The sequence below is a fragment of the Dipodomys spectabilis genome, unplaced genomic scaffold (assembly GCF_019054845.1).
Source record: "Dipodomys spectabilis isolate Male_0828 unplaced genomic scaffold, ASM1905484v1 ptg000119l, whole genome shotgun sequence".
Classification (NCBI taxonomy): Eukaryota; Metazoa; Chordata; class Mammalia; order Rodentia; family Heteromyidae; genus Dipodomys; species Dipodomys spectabilis.
The window spans coordinates 4,444,884-4,467,511 of NW_024870796.1; the positions used below are offsets into that span (position 1 = coordinate 4,444,884).

General features: G+C 41.7%; 1 protein-coding gene across 4 annotated transcripts in view; it reads right to left on the reverse strand.

Moving 5' to 3' along the window:
* Nucleotides 1–22,628, reverse strand: part of Cdc42se2 (CDC42 small effector 2) — a 66,162-nt gene that overhangs the window by 30,744 nt on the left and 12,790 nt on the right. The window contains exon 1 of one of the 4 annotated variants that reach the window (XM_042688808.1): nucleotides 18,552–18,621. The exons of the other annotated variants lie outside the window; for them this stretch is intronic. The gene's annotated coding sequence lies outside the window, so the exon portion shown is untranslated. Of the gene's footprint in view, nucleotides 1–18,551; nucleotides 18,622–22,628 lie in introns of those variants that run through there. 4 annotated transcript variants of the gene reach the window in all.

Here is a 22,628-nt window from a genome sequence, read left to right on the forward strand (position 1 = left end):
TATTAACGCTACGCAGGGAATTACTATACTTTCCTCTTTTTAACTATGCCTGTTTAATACTTAAAATGAAAAAATGGAGCTGGGCGCTGGTGGCTCACGCCTGTAATCCTAGCTACTCAGGAGGCTGAGATTTGAGGATCACGGTTCAAAGCCAGCCCAGGCAGGAAAGACTGTGAGACTCCTATCTCCAATAAACCACCAGAAAACCGGAAGTGGCGCTGTAGCTCAAGTGGTAGAGCGCTCGCCTTGAGCTGAAGGACAGTGCCCAGGCCCAGAGTTCAAGCCCCACGACCTACCAAAAAAAAAAAAAATGAAAATGAAAAAATGGCACTTCACAATTCATAAAAAATTTCCCAAATTCAAATTTCCTTCACATTTAGAGTAAAGGTATTATTTATTTCATAAAATTTGAAGTGTATTTTTTGCCAAGCACTGGTAGCTCAGGCCTGTAATCCTAGCTGCTCAGGAGGCTGAGCTCGGAGGATCACCACTCAAAGACAGCCCAGGCAGGAAAGTCCAGGAGACTCTTATCTAATAAACCACCAGAAAACCAGAAGTGGCGCTGTGGCTCAAGTGGTAGAGCGCTAGTCTTGAGCTGAAGAGCTGAGGGACAGCGCCGAGGCCCAAAGTTCAAGCCCCACAACCGACCAAAAATAAATAAATAAATAGATAACTAAATTTAAATGTGAAATGTATTTTCTTCAAATGTTGAGGAAAAGGAATCTTTATACACTGTTGGTGGGAATGTAAATTATTGTAGCCACTATGGAAGTCAGGATGCAGGCTCCTCAAAAAACTAAAAACAACATGATCCATCAATACCACTCTTGAGCACATACTCAAAAAAAATCCAAGTCAACATCCAAAAGAGACAGGTGAACACCCATGTTTATTGTAGCACTGTTCAAGTTATTGACTTAGCTAGGTATTCATCTGCAGATAAATGGAGAAAGAAACTATGTTACTTATGAAGTATTATGTAACAATAAAGACCAAAATTATGTCACTGCAGGAAAACAGATGGAACTAGAGATAATCACATTAAGTGAAAAATGCCAGATTCAAAAAAACAAGTATCACAAAAGCAGAGTAAGAACACTGAAGGGAGAGCTGAGTGCTGGTGACTTGCCCCGTAATCCTAGCTACTCTGGAGGCTGAGATTAGAGGATCACAGTTTGAAGCCATTTTAGGCAGAAAAGTACACAAGACTATCTCCAATTAACCATCAAAATGCTGCACTGGAGGCAAGGTTCAAGTGGTAGAACACCAGTCATGAGCAAGAAAAGCAAGCAAGAGTATGAGAATATGAGGTCCTGAGTTCAAACCCCAGTTCTAAAGGAAAATAAAAGAAGTAGAGGAGAGAGCCGGGCGCTGGTGGCTCACGCCTGTAATCCTAGGCTCACGCCTGTAATCCTAGCTACTCAGGAGGCTGAGATCTGAGGATTGAGGTTCAAAGCCAGCCCAGGCAGGAAAGTCCCTGAGACTCTTATCTCCAATAAACCACTAGAAAACGGGAAGTGGAGCTGTGGCTCAAGCAGTAGAGCCCTAGCCTTGAGCTGAAGAGCACAGGAACAGCACCCAAGCCCAGAGTTCAAGCCCCACGACTGACAAAAAAAAAAAAGTAGAGGAGAGACTATTTGGGGAGAGGAACAGGATTGTGGGGGAATGAAAATAAATGGGGCAATGGAATAAATATGATAAAAAGTACATTACATACATGTATGACATTTTACATATATGCATTTTACAATATATGCTAATAAAAAAATGTATTGTCTTCTCATTCCTTACTAGTTATTAGAATAACATTCACAACTTTACCTAAAGTTTAAGAATGGCTGTTTAGCTATTAGAATAAAATAATGTCATTTGCAGGGAAATGGATGGAACTAGAACAAATCATGTTAAGTGACACATGAGCCAAGATCAGAGACAACCTAATATGCAGAAGTCAGATCTAAAATGCGCTGGGAAAAATTACCCAGGATTCTAGATACTCATACACAGTGAGACCCAAAGAGGAAAGTTGAGAGAATCACAAAGGTGCAATATCCAACCACCTTTTCATGTGTATATAAAATAAACAAACTCCAAAGATGGAAACAAAGGATTTTCTAAATTGTTTTTTTTTAGCTGATGATTCTGTCTTCTTTACCTTATATACAGTGTATTCAGGTGTGTATCTGTGGAAGGAAGGTAAAAAATCCAAGGAAAAAGGATGAGGAAGTGCAGCGGTGGAGCGGAGCACACTGAACATGAATGAAACTGCGCTGCACACCTCATGAGTAGAGATGGGAGGCAGGGAAGGGGAGAGAATAAGGAAACAGAACACTGCACGAGAGGAAATTATTACCTGACTCACGTAAATGTAACCCCACTGTATTATCACCCCTAAAATAATTTTTTAAAAAAGAAGGGCTGTTTAAAGTACAATGTGTACATCTATACATTTCTACTAGACAATAAACCTACTGAAATGTACTTTCAAACCCACAACTCCATAAGCTTTTCATTTATTACTATTCAGATTTTAAACTATTTTAAGCATCATTTGGAATGTGTTATTAATTATACACTTTCTATCTTCTTGTTTTCCTCAACAAGCTTTCTTTTCAATGTTTTTTTCAAAAGTGTAGAAACCTCCAGGAAATGGAAATGTCAGTGGTGGTAGGAGTGTTGTTTTTACTCTGGGGTTTCTGTCTTTTGAGGGGGGCTACGGGGACACAGATGTGGAGGGAGAAAGAACACCATGAAGTCATGGGGCCCAGTAGACATTGTGTCAAAAATAAACTATCTAACCTGTGAGCAGGGATGGGAGGGGAAAACTGGGGGAAAGTAAAGGAAGGGGTTGTATTGTCCAAAAAGAAATGTACTCAGTACCTGACTTATGAATGGTAACCCTTCTGTACAACACCTTAATAACAATAAAATGTTTTGGGGTTTTTGGTGGTGGTGGTGGTGAAGGGGCCTGAACTCTGGGCGTGGGCGCTGTCCCTCAGCTCTTCAGCTCAAGGCTAGCGCTCTACCACTTGAGCTATAGGACCACTTCCGGTTTTCTGGTGGTTTATTGGAGATAAGAGTTTCACAGCCTTTCTTGTCCGGGCTGGCTTTGAACCATGATCCTCAGATCTCAGCCTCCTGAGTAGCTAGGATTACAGGCGTGAGCCACCAGTACCCAGCCTAAAATGTTTTTTTTTTTTTGGTTTTTTGTTTTTTTTTTTGGGTCCGGTCGTGGGGCCTGAACTCTGGGCCTGGGCGCTGTCCCTCAGCTCTTCAGCTCAAGGCTAGTGCGCTACCACTTGAGCCACAGCGCCACTCTCGGCTTTTTTTTTTTTTCTGCTTATGTGCTTATGAAGAATGGAACCCAGGGTTCATGCATGCAAGGCAAGTGCTCTACCACTGAGCCACCTTCCCAGCCCCTATCAGACACTATCAGAAAATACTAAGTTCTTACCCAAAAAAAAAAAAAAAAAATCACAAAAATTTTACAAAAAAATTATCCAACACAAAAATTATTAGTTACGGGGTCGGAAAAAAAAAAAAGAAAAAAAGAAAAAATTATTAGTTACCCATAACTATACCAATAGTTACTTCCACTTCTTGAGCTCCAAGTTTCTCAAAATTTATCCATCTTAAAAACCTTATACAAGGCCAGGTGCTGGTGGCTCACACCTGTAATCCTAGCTACTAAAGAGTCTAAGATTTGAGGATCACAGTTCAAAACCAGCTCAGGCAGGAAAGTCCTTGAGATTCTTATCTCCAGTTAGTTATCCACCAGAAGTGGTGTTATGGCTCAAGTGTTAGAGCACTCACCTTGAGCTAGAGCACTCAGGGACAGCGCGCAGGCCCCAGGACCGCAAACACGCAAACACACACACGCACACCTTATACACACAGGCCCAGAGTTCAAGCCCCAGGACCACACACACACACACACCTCATACTCTAGGCGTCACACACACACACACACACACACACACACCTCATACTCTAGGCGTCACACACACACACACACACACCTCATACTCTAGGCGTCACACACACACACACACACACACACACACACACCTCATACTCTAGGCGTCACACACACACACACACACACACACCTCATACTCTAGGCGTCACACACACACACACACACACACACACACACACCTCATACTCTAGGCGTCACACACACACACACACACACACACACACCTCATACTCTAGGCGTCACACACACACACACACACACACACACACACACCTCATACTCTAGGCACTGGTGGCTCAAGCCTATATGTCTAGCTATTCGGGAGGCTGAGATCTGAGGACTGTGGTTCAAACTCAGCCCAAGCAGGAAAGTGAAACTTTACTTCCACTAAAACTACCAAAAAAAAAAAAAAGCTGAAAGTGGAGCTGTGGCTCAAATGATAAAGTGATAGCCTTGAGCAAAAGAAGCTCAGGAAGTACCCAGTCTTGAGCAAAAGAAGCTCAGGAAGTACCCAGTCCTGAATTCAAGCCCCAGGACTGTCACCAAAAACAAACAAACAAAAAAAAAACCTTACAGTTTAAAAGTCTCTAGATAGCAAAAGGGATGTCATGTAATAGCATCAACATTTAAACCTGGCTTTAAACACAGCTCAGCACATTCCATACATGAATAAAAGACTAGAGTGGTCTAAAGAAATTTTACTGACTCAAAGATTCATAAGACAGGGCTGGGAAGGTGGCTCAGTGGTAGAGCGCTTGCCTTGCATGCATGAGGCCCGGGGTTCGATTCCTCAGCACCACATAAGCAAAAAGAAAAAAGCCGGAAGTGGTGCTGTGGCTCAAGTGGTAGAGCGCTAGCCTTGAGCTGAAGAGCTGAGGGATAGCGCCCAGGCCCAGAGTTCAGGCCCCACGACCGGACCTGCTCCCCCCCCCCCCAAAAAAAAAAAAGATTCATAAGACATAAGAACTTAGAAAAGGCAAGAACCTTAAACATCTTGCTGTCATTCATTAAATAGCTTGAAGTAAATTACCCAAAGCCATTTTAGTGAGTGGCAAAGCTTCCTTGAATTTAAAAGCCTCTCTCAACATATAAATGAGAGTGTCAGAAATGGAGTAGAAAATGAACTGGCAGGAGTAGCCACAGTCACAGGAGTCGCAGGAAGAAGAGAGGGGGATTATTTCCTGACCAAAATATTAATCAACTCCAGTTCCCTGTCTTCATTTCCCTACCTAAATCAAATGTTACAGATACTAGGCATTTTACCTGTCTGAACAGTTTTGCTGTTGATAATTTCAAAAAATTATGGCCTAGCATGCTATCTACAATGTAATGTGCTTTCTAAAGTGTAATTTTTTTTAAAAGGCTTCATTTGAAAAACAAGACAGAAGGGCTTACATTTAATTGGGCGATTTCTTAAACTGCTGGGGATTTTTTTTAATCTGCAGTATTTTCCCCCAGCTCAGGACCTGAGCATATTCAGTGTGTACAGAAGTGACTCAAGTGTTCGGCATTTAGACTCGGATAAAAAGATCTGTGGCATATGCGAAGCTGGGTTTCAGCCAAGCTGAGATGGGTGGCATGAGGCCATTGTTTCGTTACCCAAAGACTTTAAAAAGGATAAGGTACTGGGGTAACTTTTAGAGATGTCAACTTGGAGAACTGATAGGTTCCAGCACCCTGCCATTCTTTTTTTTTTTTTTTTAATTGTGAACATACTGTACAGAGGGGTTACAATTACATGGGCAAGATAATGAGTTCCGTTTCTTATCAAGCATTGTAGCCTCCTCCTTTGTTTCCCCTTCCCATCCCTTTCCAGCCTCCATCTCCCCCCCCCCCCCCGGCCCCCCCACCAAAGTTGTAAAGTTCATTTTCGACATGACAACTTGTACTTCTCATTGTTGCAACGGGTCCACCTGTATCCTTATTTAAAGGACTTGTTTTTCCCCTTCCCCTCCACAAATTATACCGACATCAAATACAGTGAAAGCAGGGGTTACACTGTGGGGGAGGGCACCCTGCCATTCTTTCATCTACAGCAAAGAATGTCACAGTGTCATTTCACAAGTCTCAAATAAGGACTTCATTAGAAGATATGAAGGTACTACAAAGATTATAGACCTCCACTGGTATAAGATATTCTTGTTTCCTGAATAAAATGATATATAGCAGAATACAGTCGCTTTTTTAAGATGAGATCACACTATGTTCCTTAGGCTGCTCTTCTGAAGTCCTGAGTTCAATTGCCAGTAGTGGCACATATTGAATTAAAATTTATATTTAAGCTGGGAGTTGGTGCCTCACACCTATAATCCTAGCTACTTAGAAGGTTGAGACCTGAGGTTCTCAGTTCAAAGTCAGCCTGGGAAGAAAAGTCCATGAGACCCTTCTCTTCAATTAGCCAGCAAAAAGCCAGAAGTGGAGGTATGGCTCAAGTGGAAAAGTATCAACCTTGGGTATAAAAGCCAAGCAAGAGTGCAATGAATCACAGTATCAAAGTACAGCACCACTTACTTAGACGATTATTCTCTTTTATAGCAAGGTCATAATTCCTTCAAAAGCAAATTTAAATGTATGGGTAATTTATATGTGTACGACATATACTATGATTAATAATGTTCAGCAGATGGTTAAGGAAGTAATTCTAACTTGGTTTTAATTGTAAATAAAATACACTAATATACTAAATCAGTTTCAGTCAGGATTTTTCCTCTTACAATAGAGGACCTGGGGTTATCAGAAGTTTTAAGAAATACTTCTTGAGTAGAGCTGGGAATGTGGCTTAGTGGTAAAGTGTTTGCCTAGCATGCATGAAACCCTGGGTTCAATTCCTCAGTACCACATAAAAAAAGCCAGAAGTGATGCTGTGGCTCAAGTGATAGAGTGCTACCCTTGAAAAAGAGAAGCTCATAGGCAGTGCCCAAGCCCTGAGTTCAAGACCCAGGACCCCCCACTAAAAAAAAAACAAAAAAACACCCAAAACCATTTTGACTATCTAGTTACTCCTGCAACACCTGCCAAGAGTTCTGTACAAGAAAGGAAGAGCAAAGGTAATTAAAAGCCTCAGCAAGGGAGCAGGATGTGTAGTTCATCTTTCTTGGCCAGACCACGAATCAATCCCTTGGGGGTGTGAAAGCTAGTTAAGCACAAAGTTCAGTCATTATCAGTGTAGAACAAGATACAATGAAGACTAGCCTTTAACACTGCGTTTCAGATTCACCCCAAGAGAAAACGATGAGTGATATACATTTACACCAGATTCTTTCTTCCTTTGTCTAATGACTTAAGGCTTGTACTATACTATTGTCTCCCAAAGAAATGAAGTATTTTTAGCTGTCACTGGGTTTTGGCAGAGAAAACTTTTATAAAAATTAATTTGCTGTGACAATAGAACTAAGTAAGTCTCTTTAAAGAGCTCTCTTAGCAGCCAGGAGCCAGTGGCTTACGCCTATAATCCTAGCTACTCAGGAGGCTGAGATGTGAGGATCATGGTTCAAAAGCCAGCCCTTGCTGGAAAGTCCTTGAAACTCTTATCCAATAAACCACTAGAAAACCAGAGTGGCGCTGTGGCTCAAGTGGTAGAGCGCTGGCCTTGAGCTGAACGGCTCTCTTTGCTGTTTCAAACTTTTCACTCTGAAAGTAAATACAGTACTTACTGTACTTTTTTTTTTTTACAGTGGGCCTATGTTGCCTAGGCTAGCCTTGTGCACTGGGCTAAGTTAACCCTCTTGCCTCAACCTCCTGAGTAGCTACAACTATAAGCAACCAAAATTGAACAGTGCTTCTAGGTTTCTTGCAAAATTTTTTATCCACATGTTTTATCAAAATGCTTAACCTTGCCCAGCACTGGTGGCTCACGCCTGTAATCCTAACAACTCAGGAACCTGAGATCTGAGGATCGAAGTTCAAAGAAATGAGATCTTTCTGCCCAGTCTGGACAGAAAAGTCCCCATGAGACTCTTATCTCCAATGAACCACTCAAAAATCAGAGGTGGAGCTATGGCTCAAAGTTGTAGAGTGTTAGCCTTGAGCAAAATAGCTCAGGGACAGCTCCTAAGGCCCTGAGTTCAAGCCTCCTGACCTCAACAAAAAAAAAAAACAAGTTAACCTCCGAACTGTTACAGTCAACTGACCATCTAAGATCACAGGTACTGAGTTGCTAAACTTTCTTCTTGGTAAAACATCAAACACAACGCACCTGACGTAATCTGTCCTCTCAATTTAAACTCCTTCCAAGAGATTACCTTGTAGAGAAAAAAAGCTTTCAAGTTCCACATAAAAGTCGCATGAGGCCGGGCGCCGGTAGCTCACACCTGTAATCCTAGCTACTCAGGAGGCTAAGATCTGAGGATCTCGGTTCAAGCCAGCCTGGGCAGGAAAGTTCAAGAGGCTTATCTCCAATGAACCACCAGAAAACTGGAAGTAGCTAGTGGCTCAAGTGGTAGAGTGCTAGCTTTGAGCAAAAGAAGCTCAGGGACAGTGCCCAGGCCCTAGGTAAAGATGCACTGTATTCATAAACTGCTGGTGGGAGGGAAGGGATGTGGCAGGGGAAAAACAAAGGAGGAGGCAACAATGCTCAACAGGAAATGTACTCAATACCTTGCTCAGGTAACTCTAATCCCTCTGTATTCTTACAATAAAAAACCCGTACAAAAAAAGAAAAAAATTTAAATCTTACAAAACACTTAAACTTTTCAACATGAAACAAAACATTTCAACAAGAAATGAAACAAAACCAGTGACAATTACTTCGAACTGTGTCCATCAGAATACACAAAAGCAAAATACTACATTCATTTAGAAGACTTTGTATGCTTCCAAAAGAATCATTTAACTCTTAGGTAAGACATACTGAAGATAGTCGGAATTGCTAAACTTTCTTAAAACTTAATGTCTGTGAATGCCAAATATTTCATGAAATAATGACAATAGCTGTCCTAGAATAAGTCAAAATTAAGAGCTCAAAGATCCAAATAGCTGGTAAAAGAACACATACCTAATCAATTCAAAAGGAAGAAAGAGAGGAAGAGGAAAAGGAATTTAAAAGTCCAAAACCCTAGAAGAAAGCTAGTAAATTTCTTTTAATTTCTCTGAACATTTAAAATACTATTTATTGAAAGAAACTCCAGGAAATATTGTTGTTGTTGTTGGTAGTGGTGGTATTTGTTTTTTGCTTTGGGGTTCTTTGTTTTGGGGGAGCAAACAAGGGCCAGAAAAGGAGGACGAAAGAGTGAACAAATGCAATCATACTGGTTCAGTAGCATATGTGGGGAAAATGACCTATGTAACTTTGTGGGCAGTGATGGGAGGGGAAACTGAGGGATAGGAAAGGAAGGAGAGACACTGTCCAAAAAACAAAAACAAAAAAATGTACTCTGCACTGACTTATGAAATGGTAAGCCCTCTGTACAACACAATAACAAAACTATATGTAAAAAAAAAAAAAAAATTCCAAACCCAGAAGAGGAAGCTATTAAGTTTCTTTTGAAATGTTTGATATTTCTAAAAGAAAAACACACTAAGAAATCTTTGATATTTCTAATTAAAGAAATGAGAATTAAAAGTCAAAAGAGGGCTGGGAAGGTGGCTCAGTGGTAGAGCACTTGCCTTGCATGCATGAGGCCCTAGGTTCGATTCCTCAGCACCACATAAGCAAAAAGAAAAAAGCCAGAAGTGGTGCTGTGGCTCAAGTGGTAGAGCACTAGCCTTGAGCTGAAGAGCTGAGGGACAGCGCCTAGGCCCAGAGTTCAGGCCCCACGACCAGACCCAAAAAATAAATAAATAAAAGTCAAAAGATGGTAATTGTTACGTGGTGATATTCTTGATTAGGAAGACACAAAGAAACCAACAATCCCATACTTATATGAGCTGTGTGCTAGTCATTTATAAAGTAATCAGAATTTTTATATTTAATATGTGTCACCTTCTGAAATCCAGAAATATTCAACAATCCAGGAAAAAAACCACAAAATTATCTAAAATGTTCTACGGTCAAACTTCTTATTGTTACAGGAATGATATTGAATTATGTTTTGTTCAAGCCCATCCTGGAGCTTGAACTCAGGGCATGGGTGCTGTCCCTAAGCCTTTTGTGCTCAAGGCTAGCACTCTACCCACTTGAGCCACAGTGCCACTTCCAGCTTTTTTAAGTAGTGTATTGAGACTTTTCTGCCCTGGCTGGCTTTGAACTGCAATCCTCTGATCTCAGCTTTCTGAGTAGCTAGGTTAACAGGCATGAGCCACTGGTGCCTGGCATGAGTTATGTTTTGAAGATAGATTACATAGCCATGTGACAGCGTGAAGAGAATATATTTAACTAATTTATATCTAAAAGCATCCTGAGTCCAAAAACAACAAGTAATTTATATTACAACTATTAGGAGCCAGGGCCAGTGGTTCATGCCTGTAATCCTAGATACTCAGGAGGACTGGAGTTCTAAAGCCAGCTGGGGCAGGCAGGAAAGTCCATCAGACTCTTATCTTCAATGGTTGAGTGCTACCCTTGAGCAAAAGGGACTTAGGGATAAGCACACAGGCCTAGAGTTGAAGGTTCAGAACCAGCAAAAAAAATTTAAAAAAAAAAAAAAGCCAGAAGTACAGCTGTTGGCTCAAGTGGTAGAGTGTATTAGCCTTGAGTTTAAGCCTGAGGAACAGCACACCAAAAAAAAAAAAAATATATATATATATATATGTATATATATATATAAACTATTACCAGCACTTAACTCTTGAAGCTACTTGACAAATTTGGTTCATTGTTTTAAAAATGTGTAAACTTCAAGAATGAGACAACAGTAATAGAGTATCTATAAATCAGAGAAATTTTAACATCTAAGAATATGCAGGGTATTTTTTTTAATGCTAAAGGAGGATGCAATATAGCTACTCTCATTGAATGAACAGCTTATAACAGCTTTGGACTTTTCTGATAATAAAATGTGTGCGGAAAATTTCAACAGCCTCTATGCCAAAAAAAAAAAAAGTAGTGGTCTTGTTTCTACATGATCTACATGATCTGTTTTCCTGAGCTCAGCTGCACATGAGACCACTGTCTAGATTTCTGGAACACTGCCACAATTCTTTTCTCTCAGGCCTTGTTGCCAGGGTTGCAGCTGCACAACCAATTCTTATGAAAATGGAAGCCTTTGAAATGTCGTTTATGGAAAGGGACATAAAAGATTTCATTATCTCTTCTCAAAACTCCCACCCTTCCCTAGACATACAACCAACCACTGGCATCCCTCTCTACCAGAATGCAGCAGCTCAGTCTTAAGTACATATGAAAAGCCACAAAGCAGTAAATGCATAGCCAAGAACTGTAAAGTTTAGCCAAGTTATTTTAAATGACTTCTACTTACATTGTCATATATAAGTTCCACTACTTACACTGCCACATACCCATATATTTAATTTTAGAATAATTCTAAATATTTGCAAGAAAAAAAATGGCTTTATACTAACCATTTCAGAATAATTTCAAAGAATGATGAAGTCAAAGAAAAAAACTACAAGCATTTACTCAAAATGCAAAACACAAGGTATTTTGTTGTAGAATACTCACACCACTAACATTTTCTTTAAAAAGGAAGGGAGGGACTGGGAAGGTGGCTCAGTGGTAGAGCGCTTGCCTTGCATGCCAGAGGCCCTGGGTTCTATGGGTTCGATTCCTCAGCACCACATAAGCAAAAAGAAAAAAGCCAGAAGTGGCGCTGTGGCTTAAGTGGTAGAGCGCTAGCCTTGAGCTGAAGAGCTGAGGGACAGCGCCCAGGCCCAGAGTTCAGACCCCATGACCGGACCCAAAAAAACAAAAAAAGGAAGGGAAAAAAATCACAATCTTTGTTCTCTGGATAAAATGTTTAACAAATGCTTAACTCTTGAATGACAATTTAAACTGAAATTATCCTGTGAGAAAAGCTAACAGAATAATCAAGACCATGAAGATAAAAGTACTCTTTCAGCCACACAGGTAGAAGTAGACAAGCTGCAACCCCACACTGCTGAAATGGAAGCAGGGGACCTCCAGCTCCAGGCCACAAAATAAAGCAAAACACTTTCAAGCAAAAAAGAAAATACAAAAAAAGTAAAAACATATTTTCCTTAAAACCTTTTTATTCCCAGTACTGACGATTTGAACATGAGTCTCCAGCTCCCTGACTTGCTTGCTTGGCTGACACTACCACTTCAGCCAGAGCTACAGCCCTGTTTTTCCTCAATATCTTAAGAGATGAAATCGTGTAAACTTTTCCATCCAAGCAAGCCACATGTGAACTACAATCCTCTAGATCTCAGCCTCCCCAGTAGCTACAATTAAAGGTGTAAGCCCAGCTTAAACCCTTAATATTTCTGTGTTAGTATGTCACTGAAACTCTCATTAACGTGCAGAACCTTAGAATTTCTTATTATTGTAGGGAAAACAAGATTAACATATTCCTTATAGCTAAGTATATTTAGTATATAATTCCTTCATAGTTTAAAGGAAAAAAATAGGGACTAGAAACGTGGCTTAGTGGTAGAGTGCTTGTCTAGCATTCATGAAGCCCTGGGTTCAAATCCTTAGTATCACATACACAGAAAAAAAGCTGGAAGTGGCGCTGTGGCTCAAGTGGCAGAGCACTTGCCTTGATTTGAAGAGCTGAGGGACAGCGCCCAGGCCCAGAGTTCAAGCCCCACGACAGAAGGGGGAAAAAAAGCCATACTAATTACACCAAGAGTTAGCAAGGAAACTCAACAAAATACAACTGGAAATATATTCTACCCACAATCCTAAGTAAGCCCCAGGACACATCATCAAATCTATTAAGGATCTCATAAAAAAGTAGCAGAGAACATTAACTGATGCGCACATCTCCACACTGAGATGGGAAATATAGCCAGGAGCTGGTGGCTCATGACTGACACCTGTCATCCTAGCTACCAAGGAGGATCTGGTTCTGAGGATCCTGGTTCAAAACCAGCCTGGGCAGGGATGTCTATGAGACTCTTATCTCCAATTAAACACCACAAAACTGAAAGTGGAGCTGTGGCTCAAGTGGTAGGGTACTAGCCTTGAACAAAAAGCTCAAAGGCAGTGCCCCAGGCCTGAAGTTCAAGCCCCAGGATGGGAACAAGGAGGAGGAAGAAGGAGAAGACAAGGATGATCAACATACCAGGACCAAGCTAATTTCATTCTAGGGATTCAAGAATGGGCCAATCAATACACATGAATAGAATCAAGGATAATAACTATATGATTATCTCAACGAACTCAGAAAACTTTAACAACATCTTCCATGATAAGAAAAAAAAAAAAAAAAGCCCTGAAGAGACTAGGAATAAAAGCACCACAATAAACACTGTAGCATTAAACCTACAGTAAACATTATGCTAAGTGAGGAAAAACAAAAAACACTTCTTTTAAAATAAAAATCAAGACAACTGGGGCTGGGAAGGTGGCTCAGCGGTAGAGTGCATGCCTTGCAAGCATAAGGCCCTGGGTTCGATTCTTCAGCACCACATAAACAGAAAAAGCCGAAAGTGCCGCTGTGGCTCCAGTGGTAGAGCGCTAGCCTTGAGCTGAAGAGCTGAGGGACAGAGTTCAGTCCCCATTACCGGCAAAACAAACAAACAAACAAAAAAAAAAAAATCAAGACAACTTTCTCCACTCTCATGACTCTTAATACAATATTTAAAGTTTTATCAAATCAGTAGGGCAGGAAATAAAAGCAGTCCAACTAGGAAAAGAAAAGGTCAAATTATACTTATTGGCAGAAAGTTATCTTATGCATGATTACTTTTTGTTTAATAGTACTAGGGTTTTAACTTGCTAAACCAATGTTCTGCTCTACCACTCACTCTCAACATTTTTTATTTAGTTTGTGTTTAGATGGGATCTTGTGCTTTTGCTCAGGCTAGCCTCCAATTAGGATCCTTCTGTCCCTGCCTCCCAAATAACTAGGATTACATATGTGCATCATTATCCCAGACATAAGAAATAGTTACTCTTGGGCTGGGAAGGTGGCTCAGTGGTAGAGTGCTTGCCTTGCATGCCTGAGGCCCTGGGTTCGATTCCTCAGCACCACATAAACAGAAAAAGCCGGAAGTGGCGCTGTGGCTCAAGTGGTAGAGCGCTAGCCTTGAGCTGAAGAGCTGAGGGACAGCGCCCAGGCCCAGAGTTCAGGCCCCACGACCGGACAAAAAAAAAAAAAAAAGAAATAGTTACTCTTATCAGAATTTATAACAGCATGTCGTCTGTCTACTGAGCCCAAAACAAATAGGACTTTTTTTTCAGTGCTGCTCAGAAAACACAGCTTAGTCAAAACCACAAAGGGTACTTTGTAATTTCTTCACTGAAATTATGTGAGGACATACAGTAACAGCAAATACCACAGCTACTATGGTAAGTACTGCAGTCACTTGGTAGGCCTGACATAAGGCCAACAACTCGAAAAGCATAGCACAGCCCCTTAGGTGGTAATTATTTTCAAATACTTCTAACCTGAGCCAATCAAAAACTAGCAACTAGCTGGGCACCAGTGACTCACACCTGTAATCCTAGCTACCCAGGAGGCTGAAATCTGAGGATCACAGTTCAAAGCCAGCCCAGGCAGGAAGTCCGTGAGATTCTTTTTTTTTTTTTGGGTCTGATCGTGGGGCCTGAACTCTGGGCTTGGGCGCTGTCCCTCAGCTCTTCAGCTCAAGGCTAGCGCTCTACCACTTGAGTCACAGCGCCACTTCCGGCTTTTTTTTCTTTTTGCTTATGTGGTGCTGAGGAATCTAACCCAGGGCCTCAGGCATGCAAGGCAAGCGCTCTACCACTGAGCCACCTTCCCAGCCCCTCCGTGAGATTCTTATTTTCAATAAACCACCAGAAAACCAAAAGTGGCATTGTGGCTTAAGTGGTAGAGCACTTGCCTTATCTGAAGAGCTGAGGGACAGTGCCCAGGCACAGAGCTGAAAGGAAGAAAGGAAGAAAAGAAAGAGAAAGAAAGAAAGAAAGAAAGAAAGAAAGAAAGAAAGAAAGAAAGAAAGAAAGAAAGAAAGAAAGAAAGAAAGAAAGAAAGAAAGAAAGAAAGAAAGAAAGAAGGAAAGAAAGGAAAAGAAAGGTTTATAAGGTTTTCTAGTTACAGATGAAGATATATATTCTAGTTTCCCAAGTTAAAGAGTTAATGTCAAACATTCCATTCATTAGAAATATTCCAAGCTCATTCTTTATAAGTAATTTCATTTAGAAAAGAAGATACTCAGAACCATTCATGGATAATCTTTGGAACAATATTCCATTTTACCTGTCTATAAATGAGTTCCTCCAATAGGTGTATTTCCTCATTTGGTGAACAAACTATTCCTAGTCTAGGTATGTATGAGTACTAAATATCTAAATCCACCTACAGCTTCTGCAGCTAGGTTCCCCTAGCAAAATGCTACTAAGTTAGAATAGGAAAACAGTAGAATCAGAAATTATTTATTGGGTGATTGCCCTCATAAAAAGTAGAACCTGGGCTGGGAAGGTGGCTCAGTGGTAGAGTGCTTGCCTTGCATGCATGAGGCCCTAGATTCGATTCCTCAGCCCCACATAAGCAAAAAGAAAAAAGCTGGAAGTGGCGCTGTGGCTCAAGTGATAGAGCGCTAGCCTTGAACTGAAGAGCTGAGGGACAGTGACCAGGCCCAGAGTTCAGGCCCCACGACCGGACCCAAAAAAAAAGTGGAACCTAAGTTTATGTTAAAGTATTTTTTATAAACGACTTAATATAAAAAATCAGAAATGAGCCATATAGGGCTGGGAAGGTGGCTCAGTGGTAGAGTGCTTGCCTTGCATGCATGAGACCCTGGGTTCAATTCCTCAGTACCACACAAGCAGAAAAAGCCAGAAGTGGTGCTGTGGCTCAAGTGGTAGAGGACTAGCCTTGAGCTGAAGAGCTGAGGGACAGTGCCCAGACCTAGAGTTGAAAGGAAGAAAGGAAGAAAAAGAAAGAAAGAAAGAAAGAAAGAAAGAAAGGAAAGGAAAGAAAGAAAAAGAAAGAAAGAAAGAAAGAAAGAAAGGAAGGAAGGAAGGAAGGAAGGAAGGAAGGAAGGAAGGAAGGAAGGAAGGAAGGAAGGAAGGAAGGAAGGAAAAAAGAAAGAGAAAGAAACAGAGAGAGAAATAGAGAGAGAAATAGAGAGAGAGAGAGAGAGAGAGAGAGACCATATGACCCCCAAAACAGGCGACTGTTAATACATTTCTGTTTCCTGATTACTTTTCCATCTCCAAAGTTAGCATCTTGGGGCAGGGAAGGTGGCTCAGTGGTAGAGCGCTTGCCTTGCATGCATGAGGCCCTGGGTTCGATTCCTCAGCACCACATAAGCAAAATGAAAAAAGCCGGGAGTGGCGCTGTGGCTCAAGTGGTAGAATGCTAGCCTTGAGCTGAAGAGCTGAGGGACAGCGCCCAGGCCCAGAGTTCAGGCCCCACAACCGGACCCAAAAAAAAAAAACCAAAAAAGCAAAGCTACCATCTTTTCCTATCACCAGTCAAAAAAGTCTATCCAGATGCATCGCTAATCAGGTAATTATAAAATTCAGTCCATTCAACAAATGTTACACCCTCAGAGGTTTAAAAATAAGATGTATACACCAGGTGCGCTAGTGGCTCATGTCTGTGATCCTAGTGACATAGGAGGCTGAGATCCGAGGATTGTGGTTCAAAGCCAGCCAGAGGCCGGAAAAGTCCTTGAGACTCATCTCTAAGCACCAAAAAATTCAGAAATAAGAGCAGTGGCTCAAGTAGTAAAACACTAGCCATGAGCAAAAGAGCTCAAGGACAGCACCCGGACTCTTGAGTTCAAGCCCCAGGATCAGTACAACCACCAAGATGTAACATCTAGGCACCAATGACCGTGCTCTTTTTTTTTTTTTTTTTTTGGGTCTAGTCGTTGGGCCTGGACTCTGGGCCTGGGCGCTGTCCCTCAGCTCTTCAGCTCAAGGCTAGCACTCTACCACTTGAGCCACAGCGCCACTTCCGGCTTTTTTCATTTTGCTTATGTGGTGCAAGGCAAGTGCTCTACCACTGAGCCACCTTCCCAGCCCCCTGTATTCTTGACTTTACAAAAAATTGAATTTTAAGAAATATTTTATAGGAAAATAAGCAAAGAAATGTGGCTTAGTGGTAGAGTGCTTGCTTAGCACGCATGAAACCCTGGGTTCTATTTCTCAGTACCACATGAACAGAAAAAGCCAGAAGCAGAGCTGTGGCTCAAGTGGTAGAGTGCTAGCCTTGAGCAAAAGAAGCTCAGGGACAGTGCCCGGGCCCAGAGTTCAAGCTCCAGGACTGGCAAAAAAAGAATGTCACAGACTGGCTAAAGTATAGTGTAAGTAGAATTAATTTTTAACTTGTAGTAATGGTGACATAGCAACAACAAACTAATTTATTGTCATAAAGAACAAGTATTTCATGGATCATGGAATCCTAGAACTATAGATAAACAGCTTAATAATAAACCGGTGCCAGTGACTTATGCCTATAACCCTAGTTACTCAGGAGGCTGAGATCTGAGGATCATGGTTCGAAGCTAGTCCAAGCCACAAAAAAAAAAAAAAAAAAAAAGCTGGAAGTGGAGCTATGACTCAAGTGGTAGAGTGCTAGCCTTGAACACAAAAAGCTCAGGGACAACACCCAGGCCCTGAGTTCAAGCCCTAGGACCAACACTGCCAGGCACCAGTGGCTCACACCTGTATTCCTAACTACTCAGGAGGCTAACATCTGAGGATCACGGTTCAAAGCCAGCCCGGGCAGGAAAGTCTGTGAGACTTTATCTCCAATAAACCACTAGAAAACCGGAAGTGGCGCTGTGGCTCAAGCAGTAGAGCACTCACCTTGAGCTGAAGAGCACAGGGACAATGCCCATGCCCAGAGTTCAAGCCCCACAACTGACCAAAAAGAACAAAAACAAAAACCTCTTACCCTTTGCCTCTAACTTTTTCCCTAAAATTCTACCTCTAGAAACTACATTTCAGAAAACATCCATAGACATACACAGACTGCACTTGGGAGTAGACATGGGGGCTGTGATTAGCTTTCCATATCCCTGATAGACAACACAGACAGAATTTTATTTTTAAAAATATCAAGCCAGGCACAGGTGGCTCACACCTGTATTTCTAGCTACCCAGGAGGCTGATACCTTAGAATCAAGGTTCAAAGCCAGCCTGGGCAGACAAAGAGTCCAAGAGACTCTGATCTCCAATTAAAAACCAAAAAGCCAGATGCGGAGTGGAACTGTAGCTCAATTATTATAGAACTAGCCTTGAGCAAAAAACTCAAGGACAGTGCCCAAGCCCCAGGACTGGCATGAGAGATGAAGGGGGGAGGGGAAGAGAGAGGGAAAAGAGAAACAAAGAGACAAAGAGAGACAGAGGCACAGTGATGGAAGAAACTGGAGACAGAGATTTATATACACACACACACATATACACACATATATATAGTATAAAAGGTATGTTTGAATCCCTAATTCCCCAAGAAGCTATGATATGCAAACTGAACTTTAGAAGCATGAAGTAAGCAGTACAGCTCAGTGGTGGAGTACTTACTTGCTTACCAGTCCAAGAGCCTGAGTCTCTTACCTTTCTCTGGCCCCCTATGAAAACATTTCAAGACAGTCCCTTTTGAAAGAGTTTAAGAATTCGGTGTGCAAGTGTCCAAGCTAAGCAGCAAGGCACAATGAAGAAGTCAACAGCGGTGAGCAAGGACACAGGCCTTCAAGCAAAACACAGGTCAAAGTCTTTACTTTTCCCTAACTGCATAAACCTCCCCCATCAAGGTACACTCTACCACTTGAGCCACACCTCCAAGTCTGGCATCGTACTGGTTAATTAAAGATGAAGTCACAGATTCTTTCTGCCTAGGTCTGAACCTTGCTCCTCTAGGTCTCAGCCTCCTGAGTAGCTAGGATTATAGGTGTGAGTCACCAGTGCCTGGCTAATACTGCACAAACCTTTTAATAAAACCTCTATAAATACAATAATCTCTCTAAATTATCTCAAGTATAAAAAAAGAATAAAATTCTCAACAGTGGTGTGAAGTACTTTATACACAACCTGACATTTGATAGCTCAACTAATACAAATTTTTATTGCAATTCTGAGATATGTGATCCCTATGATGCTCAGACTAGTCTAGAACTCTCCAGCTGCCCATCTCAGCCTCCCAAGTAGATAGGATCACATGTACATCATGTCCAGCTTCTTAATCTAACATATTACTATACACACTTTTAATAAAAGGCCTCTTAAGGGTTTTGGAATCATAGTGAAATTGTCACTTAAATAGATTTTATTTTTAAATTTATTAAAGAATCTAAGAATTTTAAGGAATCATAAAGTTGACTTAAGTCAATTATCAGTGCTACTTTTTTGTTTTTAGCACATAGCAGTTGTACAAGGGGCTTGCCCGTGGTCCTTTTGAGTCACTAACATGTAATGACCTCTGAAGGTAAATATCCTTAGGTGAGGGATTCTATTTTTAGGCAGCAGTGACACAGAAAGATACTTCACCAACACAAAGCTTCAACCAACTGTTCTATGTCTGTCTGATGGGATGGTGCAAAATGAACACCATTTTCTATGTGACTGTTTTAAAAATGTACAAAGAAGCCAGGCGCTGGTGGCTCACGCCTGTAATCCTAGCTACTCAGGAGGCTGAGATCTGAGGATCGCGGTTCAAAGCCAGCCCGGGCAGGAGAGACCGTGAGACTCCTATCTCCAATAAAACACCAGAAAGCCGGAAGTGGCGCTGTAGCTCAAGTGGTAGAGCGCTCGCCTTGAGCTGAAGAACTGAGGGACAGCACCCAGGCCCAGAGTTCAAGCCCCATGACCGACCAAACAAACAAAAAAAAAATGTACAATGATAGCACTGTATTTCTTTAAAAAAAAAAAGTGATACCACATTCAAGGCTATCTCTATTTCCATCTGAATACTGAAGAGACAGAATAAATTCAATGTTTTCTTAGCTGAATTTAACCATTAGTATGTATCCATCAATATGCATATATTCTCCAAGTTAATCAGCATCCACTCCATCAGACTGCTATGGAAAAAACTGTATTTTTAACTCCAAAACCTTAAGTTTAAGCTAATCATACTATAAGATGAAGGATAAGGCCAGGAATGTGTTTTAGTGGTAGAGTGCTTGCCTAGCATGCATAAAGCCCTGGATTCCTCAGTACCACATAAACAGAAAAAGACAGAAGTAGTGCTGTGGCTCAAGTGGTAGAGTGCTAGCCTTGAACAAAAGAAGCTCAGGGACAACGCCCAGGCCCAGAGTTTAAGCCCCAGCACCATCATAGATAGACTGATAGATAGATAGATAGATAAAATAAAAAATAAAAAAGAAGCTGTTTCTACAAGCACTAATTGATTTCCAACTGGAAATATGAGAATGGGTATATTACTTTATAAAAACAACGTAAGGGGCTGGGAAGGTGGCTCAGTGGTAGAGCCCTTGCCTTGCATGCATGAGGCCCTGGGTTCGATTCCTCAGCACCTCATAAGCAAAAAGAAAAAAGCCCGAAGTGGCGCTGTGGCTCAAGTAGTAGAGCCTAGAGCTGAGGGACAGCGCCCAGGCCCAGAGTTCAGGCCCCACAACCGGACCCAAAATAAATAAATAAATAGAAAATAAAAAAACAACATAAAATTAGTGGTTCACATTAAAGAAAGATAGGCTGGTCTAATCTAAATTGCATATTCTCATTCTAACCAGCTGCAATGCAAAGCCTTATCACATGGTAAACAGAGTGCTTCTGAAAGTTAGGTAGTTGGGCTAGTCAAGTAGCCCTCAGCATTCATTCTCTCTCCTACCACTCCCTACACATACCATCCTGAACCTCAGAGACAGAGAGGCTTTTAAAAGAAAAGCAAAAGGTTCATATTCTAGAATTTTCCCTACAGTTAGCACTTGGAATGCAAATAACTTCTATGAGGAAGAGGAGCAGGAAAAGCAGAAGTGACATGGAAGCTGTCTTCCTAGGGCTGATTTAAGTGGTGAGCAGTGAGCATGATTAGAAGCAGCTGCAGTGGTCAAACTCTGTCACCAGATGTGAAGATTGTACAGCAGCATCAACAGCCTCAGTGCACCTACAACTACTTGCCAGTTTCAACTTCTTGACCACTAGGTCACAGCTATGGTCCCATTTGTGACCAACTCATGCAACAATTTTTTTTTTTTGGTCAGTCGTGGAGCTTGAACTCTGGGCCTGGGCACTGTCTCTCTGCTCTTCAGCTCACGGCAAGCGCTCTACCACTTGAGCCACAGCGCCACTTCCGGTTTTCTAGTGGTTTATTGGAGATCAGAGTCTCACGGTCTTTCCAGCCCGGGCTGGCTTTGAACCGAGATCCTCAAATCTCAGCCTCCTGAGTAGCTAGGATTATAGGCATGAGCCACCGGCGCCCAGCATCATGCAACAATTTTATGAGTACAAGATATCCATAAAAAAGGTTCTTCTGCCTGAAAACTCAGAATACTGCCTTATGCAATGAACAGTGAAAGGTACTTATTATTAGGTTTAAGACAAGTATTTCCTGGGGCTGGGAAGATGGCTCAGTGGTAGAGTGCTTGCTTTCCATGCATGAAGCCCTGGGTTCAATTCCTCAGTACCACATAAGCAGAAAAAGCCGGAAGTGGTGCTGTAGCTCAAGTGGTCCAGCGCTAGCCTTGAGCTGAAGAGCTGAGGGACAGTGCCCAGGCTCAGAGTTCAGGCCCATGACTGACCAAAAAAAAAAAAAAAGGACAAGTATTTCCTATGTTCCTATGTTTATGCTTTCCCCTCTCCATTTTTTAGGAGGTATACAAGTACTGGGGCTAGAACTCAAGGGATCAAGTTCTTGCTTGGCTATTTCTCACTCAAGTGGCACTCTACCACTTCAGCCACATCCCCATGTCCAGCTTTTTGCTGATTAATTGTAGATAAGCATCTTGGGATTTTCCTGCCTGGACTGGCTTCAAGCTGAAATCCTCAGATCTCAGCCTCCTGAGCAGCTAGGATTATAGGCATGAGCAACCAAGTAGCCAACTCCTTCCCATTTCAAATGTCAAACATACCGGAATTAGTGTCATTCTATAGTACTATTATAGCTGGGCACTGATGACTCATTCTTGTAATACAAGGTCCAGGGGAGGCTGTGATCCAGAGGATCAACATTTGAGGCCAGCTTCCACATTAAACTTACTTTCTACCAGTAAATGTGTGGAAGGCTGAGAGATCAGAAGGCTCATGAAGATCACAATTCCAGGCCAATGAAGGCAGGAGCATCCAAGAGTTTCCCATATCTCAAGAGAAAGCTAGACATGGTAGCACCTGACCTGTAATCCCAGATAGGATGGAAAACTTTAAAATAGGTGAATCACAATCCAGGTGCATAGCTCAAAAGGAATTGAGACTCTACACAAAAAATACCTAATGCATAGCCAGTCGCTGGTGGCTCATGCCTGTAATCCTAACTACTCAGGAGGCTGAGATCTAAGGATCAAGGTTTGAAGCCAACCTGGGTAAGAAAGTTTTTAAGGGGCTGGGAAAGTGGCTCAGTGGTAGAGCCCTTGTCTTGTATGCATGAGGCCCTGGGTTCGATTCCTCAGCACCACATAAGCAAAAAGAAAAAAGCTGGAAGTGGCGCTGTGGCTCAAATGGTAGAGCACTAGCCTTGAG